Below are 13,207 nucleotides of genomic sequence, written 5' to 3' on the forward strand. Positions count from 1 at the left end.
ACAACCTAATGGTGGGAAAAAGGGCTGCCTAAGTATGATCCCCAATCAGAGACAACGATAGACAGCTGCCTCTGACTGGGAACCACACTCGGCCAAAAACAAAGAAACAGAAAACATAGAATTTCCCACCCGAGTCACACCCTGACCTAACCAAACATAGAGAATAATAAGGATCTCTAAGGTCAGGGCGTGACACTGGGATTGATTTGCACTTTACGCAGCAAAGTACATTCATCTCTAGGAGACAGAACGCTGCGGCTGCGTGGTCCCAGGGTGTTTATACTTGCGTACTATTGTTTGTACAGATGAACGTTGTACCTTCAGGCGTTTGGAAATTGCTCCCAAGGATGAACCAGACTTGTGGAAGCCTACAATTTTTTTTCTGAAGTCTTGGCTGATTTCTTTTGATTTTCCCATGATGTCAAGCAAAGGGGCACTGAGTTTGAAAGGTAGGCCTTGAAATACATCCACAGGTACACCCCCAATTGACTCAAATGATGTCAATTAGCCTATCAGAAGCTTCTAAAGCCATGACATAATTTTCTGGAATTTTCCAAGCTGTTTAAAGGCACAGTCAACATAGTGTATGTAAACTTCTGACCCACTGGAATTGTGATACAGATTATTTCACTGTATGTAAACAATTGTTGGAAAAATTACTTGTGTCATGCACCAAGTAGATGTCCTCACCGACTTCCCAAAACTATAGTTTGTTAAGAAGAAATTTGTGGAGTGGTTGAAAAACAAGTTTTAATGACTCCAACCTAAGTGTATGTAAACTTCCGACTTCAACTGTAGTGCACTACTTTTGACAAGGACCATTAGCGCTCTGGTCAAAAGTAGTGCACTATGAAGGGAATACAGTGCCTTGCAAAACTATTCATCCTCCTTGGCGTTTTTCCTATTTTGTTGCATTACAACCTGTAATTTAAATAGATGTTTTTATGTCATGTAATGGACATATACAAAATAGTCCAAATTGGTGAAGTAAAATAAAAAAAATTAGCTTGTTTCCAAAATGTAAAAAAATTAAAAATTTAAAAGTGGTGCATGCATATGTATTCACCCCCTTTGCTTTGAAGCCCCTAAATAATATCTGGCGCAACCAATTACCTTCAGAAGTCACATAATTAGTTAAATGAAGTCCACCTGTGTGCAATCTAAGTGTCACATGATCTGGTCAGATGAGGTACTCTGGTCAGATGAGACTAAAATTTAGCTTTTTGGTCATCAAGGAAAACGCTATGTCTGGCGCAAACCCAACACCTCATCACCCCGAGAACACCATCCCCACAGTGAAGCAAAGTGGTGGCAGCATCATGCTGTGGGGATGTTTTTCCATCGGCAGGAACAGGGAAACTGGTCAGAATTGAAGGAATAATGGATGGCGCTAAATACAGGGAAATTCTTGAGGGAAACCTGTTTCAGTCTTCCAGAGATTTGAGACTGGGACGGAGGTTAACCTTCCAGCAGGGCAATAACCCTAAGCATACTGCTAAAGCAACACTCGAGTGGTTTGAGGGCAAACATTTAAAATGTCTTGGAATGGCCTAGTCAAAGCCCAGACCTCAATCCAATTGAGAAACTGTGGTATGACTTAAAGATTGCTCTATACCAGCAGAACCCATCCAACTTGAAGGAGCTGGAGCAGTTTTGCCTTGAAGAATGGTCAAAAATCCCAGTGGCTAGATGTGCCAAGCTTATAGAGACATACCCCAAGAGACTTGCAGCTGTAATTACTGCAAAAGGTGGCTTTACAAATTATTGACTTTGCAGGGGTGAATAGTTATGCACGCTCAAGTTCTGTTTTTTTTGTGTTATTTGTTGTTTGTTTCACAATAAAAAATATTTTGCATCTTCAAAGTGGAGGCATGTTGTGTAAATCAAAACGATACAAACCTCAAAAAAAATATCAATTTTAATTCCAGGTTGTAAGACAACAAAATAGGACAAATGCCAAAGGGGGTGAATACTTTCGCAAGCCACTGTATGGTGCCATTTGGGATGCTCTTGTGTCATACCCCTTCCTCCCCCCTACTTACATTAGCCCAGGTGCCAGGCTCAGGCTGCTCCTGCTGCAGCCAAATTGGCATTTTCTGGCCTAACAGTTTCACAATGCAACGTTGTAAAGTTGTTCAATGCAGAAACAGTCAGGTCCCCAGACTGTGAGAACAGAGACTAGCCAGAGAATGCATTCAACCCTTAACCCTTTGACGTGTATGATCACATATTTGTGATTATTGTTGAGTACTCCCTGCAGCATACCATCGCAAATATGTGATTGGAACAATAGCAACAGAGTGTATGAAGAAACAAACACGTCTAAACAGCATTGTTGTCTGAAAAGGATCTAAAATGTTTTGTACTGATGGGAAATAAAAAGGTAATCACAACTTTATTCCTCAATTTCACCTTTTATTGTAAAAGATAAATGCGAAATTCATCTAAGCATCATACGGAACACATCCACAGCCAAACTCATTCCATAAACCAGTCTAAATAACAGGTTGAGGTGACAGAAAAACAAAACAAGTTAGCGACCTAACAGCTAGACTTGTCTACAATGCACCACATCTCTAGTGAGCACAAGGGAGAAAAGAGATGCTGTTATCTTAGCTGAGACGCAGCTAAATTCTTTATGATGGCAGCCATGTTTGTTTTTGTTTGACAAGTGAAAACTCCCTAATCCCAGAACGCCATTCACTATAAAACGCAAACAAACAAACAAAGTCGGCTGTGCCCATTGCCCGAAAAATATTAACCTAGATTGGCACCTGACAAGTCGTTTACAGTTTTTGACAAATCACAAAGCAAATCACACAGATCATTACCCCTAGTACAAGCCTACTGCCTAGCCTAACAGTAGCGCGAACACTAAACAGGGTTGCCAGATTTGGATGAAACCATTTTAGGGGGGTTTTGGGAGTGTGGGCGGGGGGTAGAAATGGGTGAAGGTATGATGCAGGAAATATTACTAAAGATGAGGGATTTATCAATAAATTGGGGCAAACACGGGAGAATAAAAAATAAACCCCCTGGAAAGGGGGGTCTGAGCTGGCAACCATGAGTAATGATAGTTACAATCTAAGTCAGTCGAGTGAACCATCCCTTTAACTCGTTTTGTTATAACATATTTGGTCTGACAGACATTTACATGACAACATGAATGCAATCTATGCAAGAATCAGAATGCATGATGTCACCAGTACTTGAAAAGGTAAATACATTATGCTCCATACATACATAACGGCGTGTAACAGTAGAAACAACACCACGATATACAGAAACTATAATAATAATGTAATAAGGCACTTACTTTGATAGTAACGCACACATGTCCAAAGTTTTATCAGTAAGGAAAACAGCAATGAAGGCAAAGCGGGCGCCAGCTGGAAAATGTGCCAGGGGGAAAGTTTTGTGCAAGTTATTTTCTGAGTGGAGATGCAAATGTCTGCATACTTGATCTGGGGAAACACTGGGAAAGTGCTTGGGGTCGCCTCGAAGAGAGACGTTTGTCCGGCTCAGTAAAGTCTTAAACATAAATTGTCCTTAACAGTGAAATGGGCTAATTCTACGTGAATTAATGAGGACATGGAACACACCTCAATTAAAACTGTTGTTAGAAAACGACATGTTAGAAAATCATTTGAAATTGACAAGTTGAAACATAGCCTATAGATAATTAGCAGGTAGCATTCCTTGGTTTGAGCGCCTCGCGGGTTAACTGTCATGTTGCGTAACAATCACATTATGGAACAGTGAGTGCACTGACATCACACGCATTAAAAATTAAAAATAAACTCACGCTGGAGCGTCCGTTAGAGAAATTTGGAACTCACGCGTGAAAAGGTTAACATTGCTTAATCAAAACAAGCCTGGTAATACTCAACATTAAAAAGGTACCATCTAGGCCTACGAAATTCATAAAGGCTAGTTACAAAAGTAATTCAGTTCATTTATAGAATCCCTTCATGGAACTACTGTATATACAGAGGTCAAAGACTAAACTAAAACCACATGATTGTGTAATTGAACAGACGCGTTATTGACTAAGAATCATGTCTGTCTCTTTTCTCAGTAGTACAGCACAGTAGTACACACACCTACGCGCACACACACAGTTTGGGGTTTACCTTGAAACATGAAAGAATCGAGGTAATAATAATAATCCTGAGAAAAAAAGAAGAAACCTGCACACTGCTCTAGCTAGTATCACTGCTCTTGATAGTATCACTGCTCTTGATAGTATCACTGCTCTTGATAGTATCACTGCTCTTGATAGTATCACTGCTCTTGATAGTATCACTCATTGGTTTAATTGGCTCATTGGTTTAAAATTGTTAAAATGTTTGCATAGTAACGGTAGAACATAATATTGAATAGCAGAGCCTGGGAGACAATCTGTAATCTCTAATCATGAAGTCAATAAGTTTCTACTGCTTGTCACATGTGATCAATGATGAAAATGATCACACCAACAGGGAATGTCACTGATGGGTACATAACAAAACTCTACTACAACTAGTACTGTGTTGTTATGTGTTAATAATTTAGACTACGTTACCCAGCAGGCTATGCGGGCGGGGCAGGTGGTTGAAGAATGCCTTGCATGGCTAAACAATGAGTTTTCTAGCTGAAGTATATGTTCATTAAAAGTAGTTCAACCTTAGCCCCGGTTTGTCATAATACAAGGAACAAACATAACAAGTACTACATAAGACTAACCTGCCACATGCCATTTGTTGACCTGCTATACAACACTTTTTTTGATGTCTTCACTATTATTCTACAATGTAGAAAATAGTACAAAATAAAGAAAAACCCTGGAATTATTAATTGTGTCTTAACTTCTGGTACTGATACTGTATATACACACACACACTTCCATTTTTCTCTGCCTCAAGAGCCCCCTGTGTGCATGGGCCCCAGGGCTTCAGCACTGCAAGCCCCTGCATTAATGAGGCCCTGGATCGGCACTATGCCGCTGTTGCAAGGGCACATTTTTCACTGGCTGTCGCCTGGTCACAAAAACAATGCTTGATAGGCAGCTTAAACTTCAATTCAACCATTATTGGGTTAAAACACACATATACAGTACATTTGTGAACAGCCAACCACAATGCATAAGGCGCAACAAGCTAAATGAGAGAGCAGCAGTGTGAATCACATCAGTGCGCTATGTAGATATCAATAATAAGTGATATCCATATCACCGTAGATTACACTACTACTGTCATCCTTACCTCCAAGCTTTTATTCAAGTTGAATAATCTTTGGACGTCGGCCACAGTCACACCATTGGAAGACATAGCTTGGCCTGTAGCCTATAAAAGCCTATTGCTGCACTTTTCCCGCGATCCATCAAATGTATTTGGTGTGTCATCATAGTGGTCTCTGACTTGTGGTCAAACTTGCTCAGGAGAAACTTGCACCTTTTTTCAATGCTGATTTGACTGTCATTGAGAAAACAGAAAGCTGTCAAAAAAATGTTTTTTACAAACATACACTGGTGGAAAAAGTATCCAATTGTCATACTTGAGTATAAGTTTAGATACGTTAATCGAAAGTTACTCAAGTAAAAGTGAAAGTCACCCAGCAAAATACTACTTGAGTAAAAGTCTAAAAGTATTTGGTTTTAAATACACTGCTCAAAAAAATAAAAGGGAACACTAAAATAACACATCCTAGATCTGAATGAATGAAATATTCTTATTAAATACTTTTTTCTTTACATAGTTGAATGTGCTGACAACAAAATCACACAAAAATGATTAATGGAAATCAAATTTATCAACCCATGGAGGTCTGGATTTGGAGTCACCCTCAAAATTAAAGTGGAAAACCACACTACAGGCTGATCCAACTTTGATGTCATGTCCTTAAAACAAGTCAAAATGAGGCTCAGTAGTGTGTGTGGCCTCCACGTGCCTGTATGACCTCCCTACAACGCCTGGGCATGCTCCTGATGAGGTGGCGGATGGTCTCCTGAGGGATCTCCTCCCAGACCTGGACTAAAGCATCCGCCAACTCCTGGACAGTCTGTGGTGCAACGTGGCGTTGGTGGATGGAGCGAGACATGATGTCCCAGATGTGCTCAATTGGATTCAGGTCTGGGGAACGGGCGGGCCTGTCCATAGCATCAATGCCTTCCTCTTGCAGGAACTGCTGACACACTCCAGCCACATGAGGTCTAGCATTGTCTTGCATTAGGAGGAACCCAGGGCCAACCGCACCATCATATGGTCTTACAAGGGGTCTGAGGATCTCATCTCGGTACCTAATGGCAGTCAGGCTACCTCTGGTGAGCACATGGAGGGCTGTGCGGCCCCCCAAAGAAATGCCACCCCACACCATGACTGACCCACCGCCAAACCGGTCATGCTGGAGGATGTTGCAGGCAGCAGAACGTTCTCCACGGCGTCTCCAGACTCTGTCACATGTGCTCAGTGTGAACCTGCTTTCATCTGTGAAGAGCACAGGGCGCCAGTGGCGAATTTGCCAATCTTGGTGTTCTCTGGCAAATGCCAAATGTCCTGCACGGTGTTGGGCTGTAAGCACAACCCCCACCTGTGGACGGCGGGCCCTCATACCACCCTCATGGAGTCTGTTTCTGACCGTTTGAGCAGACACATGCACATTTGTGGCCTGCTGGAGGTCATTTTGCAGGGCTCTGGAAGTGCTCCTCCTGCTCCTCCTTGCACAAAGGCGGAGGTAGCGGTCCTGCTGCTGGGTTGTTGCCCTCCTACGGCCTCTTCCACGTCTCCTGATGTACTGGCCTGTCTCCTGGTAGCGCCTCCATGCTCTGGACACTACGCTGACAGACACAGCAAACCTTCTTGCCACAGCTCGCATTGATGTGCCATCCTGGATGAGCTGCACTACCTGAGCCACTTGTGTGGGTTGTAGACTCCGTCTCATGCTACCACTAGAGTGAAAGCACCGCCAGCATTCAAAAGTGACCAAAACATCAGCCAGGAAGCATAGGAACTGAGAAGTGGTCTGTGGTCACCACCTGCAGAACCACTCCTTTATTGTGGGTGTCTTGCTAATTGCCTATAATTTCCACCTGTTTTCTATTCCATTTGCACAACAGCATGTGAAATTTATTGTCAATCAGTGTTGCTTCCTAAGTGGACAGTTTGATTTCACAGAAGTGTGATTGACTTGGAGTTACATTGTGTTGTTTAAGTGTTCCCTTTATTTTTTTGAGCAGTGTATACTTAAGTATCAAAAGTAAATTTAATTGCTAAAATATAAGTATGAATCATTTCAAATTCCTTATATTAAGCAAAGCAGACGGCACCATGTTCTTGTTTTAAAATGTACGGATAGACACATTATTTACAAAAGATGCATTTGTGTTTCGCGAGTCAGCCAGAGCATAGGCAGTAGGGATGACCACGAGTTCTCTTGATAAGTGCGTGAATTTCACAATTTTCTTGTTCTGCTAAGCATTCAAAAGTTAAGTACGTTGGGTTGTCAGGGAAAATGTATGGAGTAAAAAGTACTATATTTTCTTTAGGAATGTAGTGAAGTAAAAGTAAAAGTTGACAAAATATAAATAGTAAAGTACAGATACCCCAAAAAACTACTTAAGTAGTACTTTAAAGTATTTTTACTTAAGTACTTTACACCACTGCAAACATACATTCTGAAAAGTAATCCTGGAAGTAATAACCAAAAGTATGTGTAATTTGATTACAATATTTTAGCTGGTAACGTAACAGGGTTAGGGAGTAACAGATTACATGTAATCCAAGATTATTACATGTAAAAACCAGTAACTGTAACCCGTTACTTCCCAATTCTGTTGACAGGACAACGAACACGACAGATCTTCTACCAGGTGTAACAGTATAACTTTAGTCCGTCCCCTCGCCCCGACCCGGGCGCGAACCAGGGACCCTCTGCACACATCAACAACAGTCACCCACGAAGCATCGTTACCCATCGCTCCACAAAAGCCGCGGCCCTTGCAGAGCAAGGGGAAACACTACTTCAAGGTCTCAAAGCGAGTGACGTCACCGATTGAAATGCTATTAGCGCGCACCACTGCTAACTAGCTAGCCATTTCACATTGGTTACACAGGCTAGACCCAGAGACCATCCTTTTCATTTAAATAGACCCTCCTTTTCATTTCATTTAAAACAACCTTGAACCAACACATTATCTCCACTAGATATCTCCATGGAGGGATACTACAGAGCAGCTCAGCAGAGAGAGAGAAAGAGAGAGAGCGGCTAGCTCTGTTTATCCTCAGTCCCCACAGACACTATTGGATTACTGCAGCAGATAGAAGACATAAGGGCTAATCAATAGTGTGGCAGCAACGCAGAGAGCTGAAGACTGCCAGGCTTCCTTGACATTAAGCATTCACAACCCAGACTGAGGGATGTTAAACAAGCCCAGAAGATTTCTGGCACGGACAAAGTGAGTGGGCAACATGAAGAGGCAGTTTAGCTCCAGGGATCTACGTATTAAGATACTCAATTGCAGCAATTGCTGCCTTTCTTGGCTAGGACACACCTGAGATTGAAAGAGATTCAAATATTGCTGGAACTGCCATGGTAAAATAAAGAATAGATACAATTACCTCCAGTTTGTTTATATTGGCTTTATAAGATATCACTTTAGGTATCTTCCAGGTATGTTGTGTAAACCCCGAAACAAATCGTATACGTCCGTTTTCTTTGTAAGGAGATGGAGTTCAATCCATTAAACACCAGCTCATCACAGACCATGACGCTTTGCCAAACAGAATGCAGCACCACCGCAGCTCTGTCCTGACTTCATCCTTCTGAGTAACTACAGTACATCACTATCATCACTCATAGAGACCACTAGGGATTAGTATTTTCACGATGAAGGAAAAAGTAAATCTACCAAATTTCAATACCTACTGCAAAAATCTGAAGTGGCCAATTAAATCGTTTATAACCAAGATATGGTCATTATGCCAGGGTTCTCGCAAAATAAGAGTGTCGCTGCGCCACATTGCCGGCGCCCCTATTTAAAGATTTCACAGCAAGTGAAACTGATATTTAGTAATGATGGAGTAACTTTGATCGGCAATGACATTGTTGCTTCACAGGCCGTTCATAAATTCTGAGAGTTATCATGTTCCTCAATTAATTCTGCGCATTTCAGCAGTAGCCATGGGCTATGTCGACACATCGCACTCAGTACGCACCCAGTGTAAACTATAGAGTTGTCGAATCACACAAACGTTGAAACAACATTTTAATTACCAAAGTTGCTAATCTTGCAAGATAAACTCCTACGAATGACAGAATATATCCTACTTGGCAAAATATAGTTTATGATTATACAGATCGCAAATCAGCTCATGAATAACGGAGAGATGATGAGAGGAAATTGTTTAAATATCAAGGTATTTTAACCAGGACCAACTCTGTTTAAAAAAAATCCATATCTACTCTCATACCGTTTGTTGATCACACATTCTTCACCAAAGCTCTCATATGGGCAGCAATACGAGATAGCGCAGATAAGCGGGGGAAATGTTATAGCGGTATTTTGACATACATATAGGCGAGACGTGCTTTGATAATGCAAACTATGGATTACAGTATAAAGTTAAGCATTTTCATGCGAGACAGGAGTCAGGATTTGAGGTTTCAGTGGGATTGGGACGATAGGAAAATAGCCTAGGCTCTATATAAAGCTATATAAGGCTACATTGTGAGTCAATAAATAAATAATACTGTTGATTAAGGCTACATTATTGCATGCTAAATATTTCTGCTCAGTGATAGATGAGCAAACTAATAAATGAGCTACCACTTCCACTTGTCCAGCCGAAGATCAATTAACCACATATACATACATAGACTCAGTTAAACAAAATCACAATGACGTATTATCAGACAAGTCACAGGCTTTTGGTCGGGAGTAGGACAGGCTGAAGAGTAAAATCCACTTGTATAACATGTTAGCAAAATGTTCTGATCAGCTAATATTTGAGCAAACTAGAATAAAGATGATCATTAGCACTCACCTCAATTTAGCTAACATTTCCCCAGCCTAATAGTTCCCAAATACCAAACGGAGATAAGGTGGAAAAAAATATCTGACATTGATTGATTTATCCAGAAGAGTCCCCCACGGTTGTCTCAAAGCAGCGCGATGGCGCTGTCCCAATCAAAACGGTGCGTGTGCTTTTTATTTATGGCGACTTTGTGGGAAGTAAATACGGTAGGTTAAAGGCTTCCATGCGACAACCTGTTTGGATAATGTGCAATTAGATTTTTTTGCCAATCTACTGCTGCACATGTGTATTTTGTGGAATTGCATTAGTGTGATATCAGACGACAATTTTGTCATTTCCCGTGTCTTGTCATTACATTTTTTCGGGAAATGTGAAGTTATCCTGGGACAGTCCCAGGATCCCGGTTACCAGTGTTAATCCCTAGAGATCACGCAAGACACCACAACACAGCTCATCCAGTCAAAACAGCTTGAAAGAGAGCAAGAGAGAGAAAGGAGAAATCACAAACCTGAACGGCAAAAATCTACTGCATCCATCTCTACACTACCTACACCGCCCCAGTGTCCCACACATCTCTACACTACCTACACCGCCCCAGTGTCCCACACATCTCTACACTACCTACACCGCCCCAGTGTCCCACACATCTCTACACTACCTACACCGCCCCAGTGTCCCACACATCTCTACACTACCTACACCGCCCCAGTGTCCCACACATCTCTACACTACCTACACCGCCCCATTGTCCCACACAACTCTACACTACCTACACCGCCCCAGTGTCCCACACAACTCTACACTACCTACACCGCCCCAGTGTCCCACACATCTCTACATAAGTGGAGCATTGAACAATGAGAAGGTAAAGTTACGGACAGTTCTGTAAGTGTTCAACATTCTGCTACAGACAGTAAGAGCCTGCCTGTGGATCCTCTGGGACGCTCCTACATACACCACACCTCTGCGAGAGGAACAGAGCTGCAGGCTAACTGTTTAGAATAGTCCACTGCACCTGGAAACAACAGAGTCCTACCACGCAGAGCTAAAGTCTAAACACAGACACTGCTGTTCAATTGAACAGAGAGCAGGAGATACAGTATAAAACATTAGCAGCACAGAAAAAGGAAGAGCAGTCTATTGAACTGTGGTTCACCTCCAGTATCATTATGTGGATATCTATACATAAATTTTCAACTATTCAATTGCCTCTGCTCCATAGAATAGAGTACATGGGTGTCCTTTCTAAGCAGATAGACTAAAGTATATAATTGGCAGATACACATAACTCATTATGATGCCATCATATGACCTTTTACCATTGGCATACAGGGCCAGAGTGAGAAAGGGAGGATGAGTGAGAGAAAGAGTGTCAGTGAGAGAACACTTTAAAAGTCTCTGTTTAATGGCTACAGATATTATCTTTCAGACGTGTAGTGAAGAAAGAGAAGGATAGAAATAGAGAGAGAAAGACAAAGAGAAATAAATGAAGATAGAGAGAAGATGGAACAAGATGAGGAGAGAGGGAGAGAGACAGAGAGCACTGTAGAGGAATGTGTGTGTGTGTGTGTGTGTGTTTGTTATTCAGGGAATGTCTCTGTCTCTCCAGCAGCACTGTGCAGCAGAGGGGAGGGAGAGGAGTGGATCACTCTTTGTGCCCACAGAATCACATGGCCCCAACGGTAGAGAGGGAGAAGGGTGAGAAACACAGAGGGGGATAGAGAGAGGGACAGAGGCAGTGTAGCAGCAACAAGAGGGAATAGGGAGTGAGAATGCAAATGAAAGAGGGATAGAAAGTGAAACAGAAACCGCTGTCGAAAGAATGAGAGGGGATAGAAAGTGAGGAAAGAGAGAATGAGAGAGAGGTAGAGGGCAAGCTAGATAGCTTCCTTTGAGACCATTGCCTATACAGCTCCTGTCCTCTCATATAACCTGGTGTTTGTTTGCACAGTGGTTTCTATGACCGTGCTCTAGTCTTATGATGTTCTGGTAGGCAGGGAGAGGAATGTCCAACCAGCCTAACTGACGTCTGCATGTGGACTGGGAGACAATAGAGGGTTTGATGAGCTAGAATCAACATAGACATTTACTTGACAGAAAGGTCAATACAATATGAAGCTGCTTGGGAAAGCCCTGCAATCAAACCAAAATAAATGCTTAGCGTAAAGGGTCTGACAGAGACAACTATAGCTATAGACAGTGATATGGCAAGTGATAAGGATATGGCATAGAGGCTAAAACATATGCATGAGCACCAGTGTTCTCCTTGTCTCATTCAGCAGCCATACTGTTATAGGAGGGCTCTAAAATTGCTGGCAAACTAACAATGTCCACACATTAGCCTACACTCCAAACCACAATAGTCCACCCACTGTCAACAAAAACATGACACTCAGAGAGAATGAAGCTTAATGAAGCCTAATCCAGCCCAGTCAAGCCCCGACACGGAGTGCAAGGTCCTCTCCCTTAACCAGCAATGTCTTACCAAGAATCAAAACGTGGCCCTGATGTTATTATATTCCTTCTGTGCAGCACCTTGTGAGATGTGACTACTAGAGGTGTTGAGAGAGGTGACACGGTCATAATGATGCATGTGGCTGCCACATGGGACGATTAGGCGTGGTGGCCGACGGGACAGGGTCACCCTCCCATCACTGATCTTGGGTCAGGAGCTGAAGGACAGAAAGAATAAAGAAAGAAAGACACAGAGACAGACAGAGAGAAAGAAAGAGAAAGAGGGAAAGCACAGAGGACTTTCTTTGTAACTACCACCATGTACACACACACACACACACACACACTCCCTCTACCTCCTAGCCTCACCCTTTCCTCATGCACACTCACAACATGTCTTTCTTTCACTCTCTTTCACTTGCTCTCCTATTCTCCCTCTCTTCATCAGTCTTCCTTTCAGTCTCTCTATCCAGGCCCCATTGTGGGCCTCTCCTAGTCTTTCCCTTGCCAGGACAGAGAAGAGGGAGAGTGGGAGCTCACCAGGACCAAAACAACAACAACAACATGACCTACCGCTACAGTCAATCGGAATCCCAAGAGTCAAATAACAACGAACCAATTCCTGGGCAGAGAATCAAACACCAGCCAATCTCTATCTGATGATTTGACAGCCTATGCCTATGTAGCTCTGGTGGCCTTCTTAGGGAGTTTGCACCATCTCGGTGGCTCCCAAAGAAACTGTG

General features: G+C 42.4%; 1 protein-coding gene across 7 annotated transcripts in view; it reads right to left on the reverse strand.

The window, feature by feature from the left end:
* Positions 1-13,207, reverse strand: part of LOC139545919 (phosphatidylinositol 4-phosphate 5-kinase type-1 beta-like) — an 82,324-nt gene that overhangs the window by 48,025 nt on the left and 21,092 nt on the right. The window contains exon 2 of one of the 7 annotated variants that reach the window (XM_071354149.1): positions 12,496-12,682. The exons of 4 other annotated variants lie outside the window; for them this stretch is intronic. The gene's annotated coding sequence lies outside the window, so the exon portion shown is untranslated. Of the gene's footprint in view, positions 1-3,316; positions 3,467-10,019; positions 10,108-12,495; positions 12,683-13,207 lie in introns of those variants that run through there. 2 more of the 7 variants (XM_071354151.1, XM_071354153.1) reach the window with 2 other exon arrangements.

This window comes from Salvelinus alpinus, chromosome 19, assembly GCF_045679555.1.
Source record: "Salvelinus alpinus chromosome 19, SLU_Salpinus.1, whole genome shotgun sequence".
In the NCBI taxonomy this organism is placed as follows: Eukaryota; Metazoa; Chordata; class Actinopteri; order Salmoniformes; family Salmonidae; genus Salvelinus; species Salvelinus alpinus.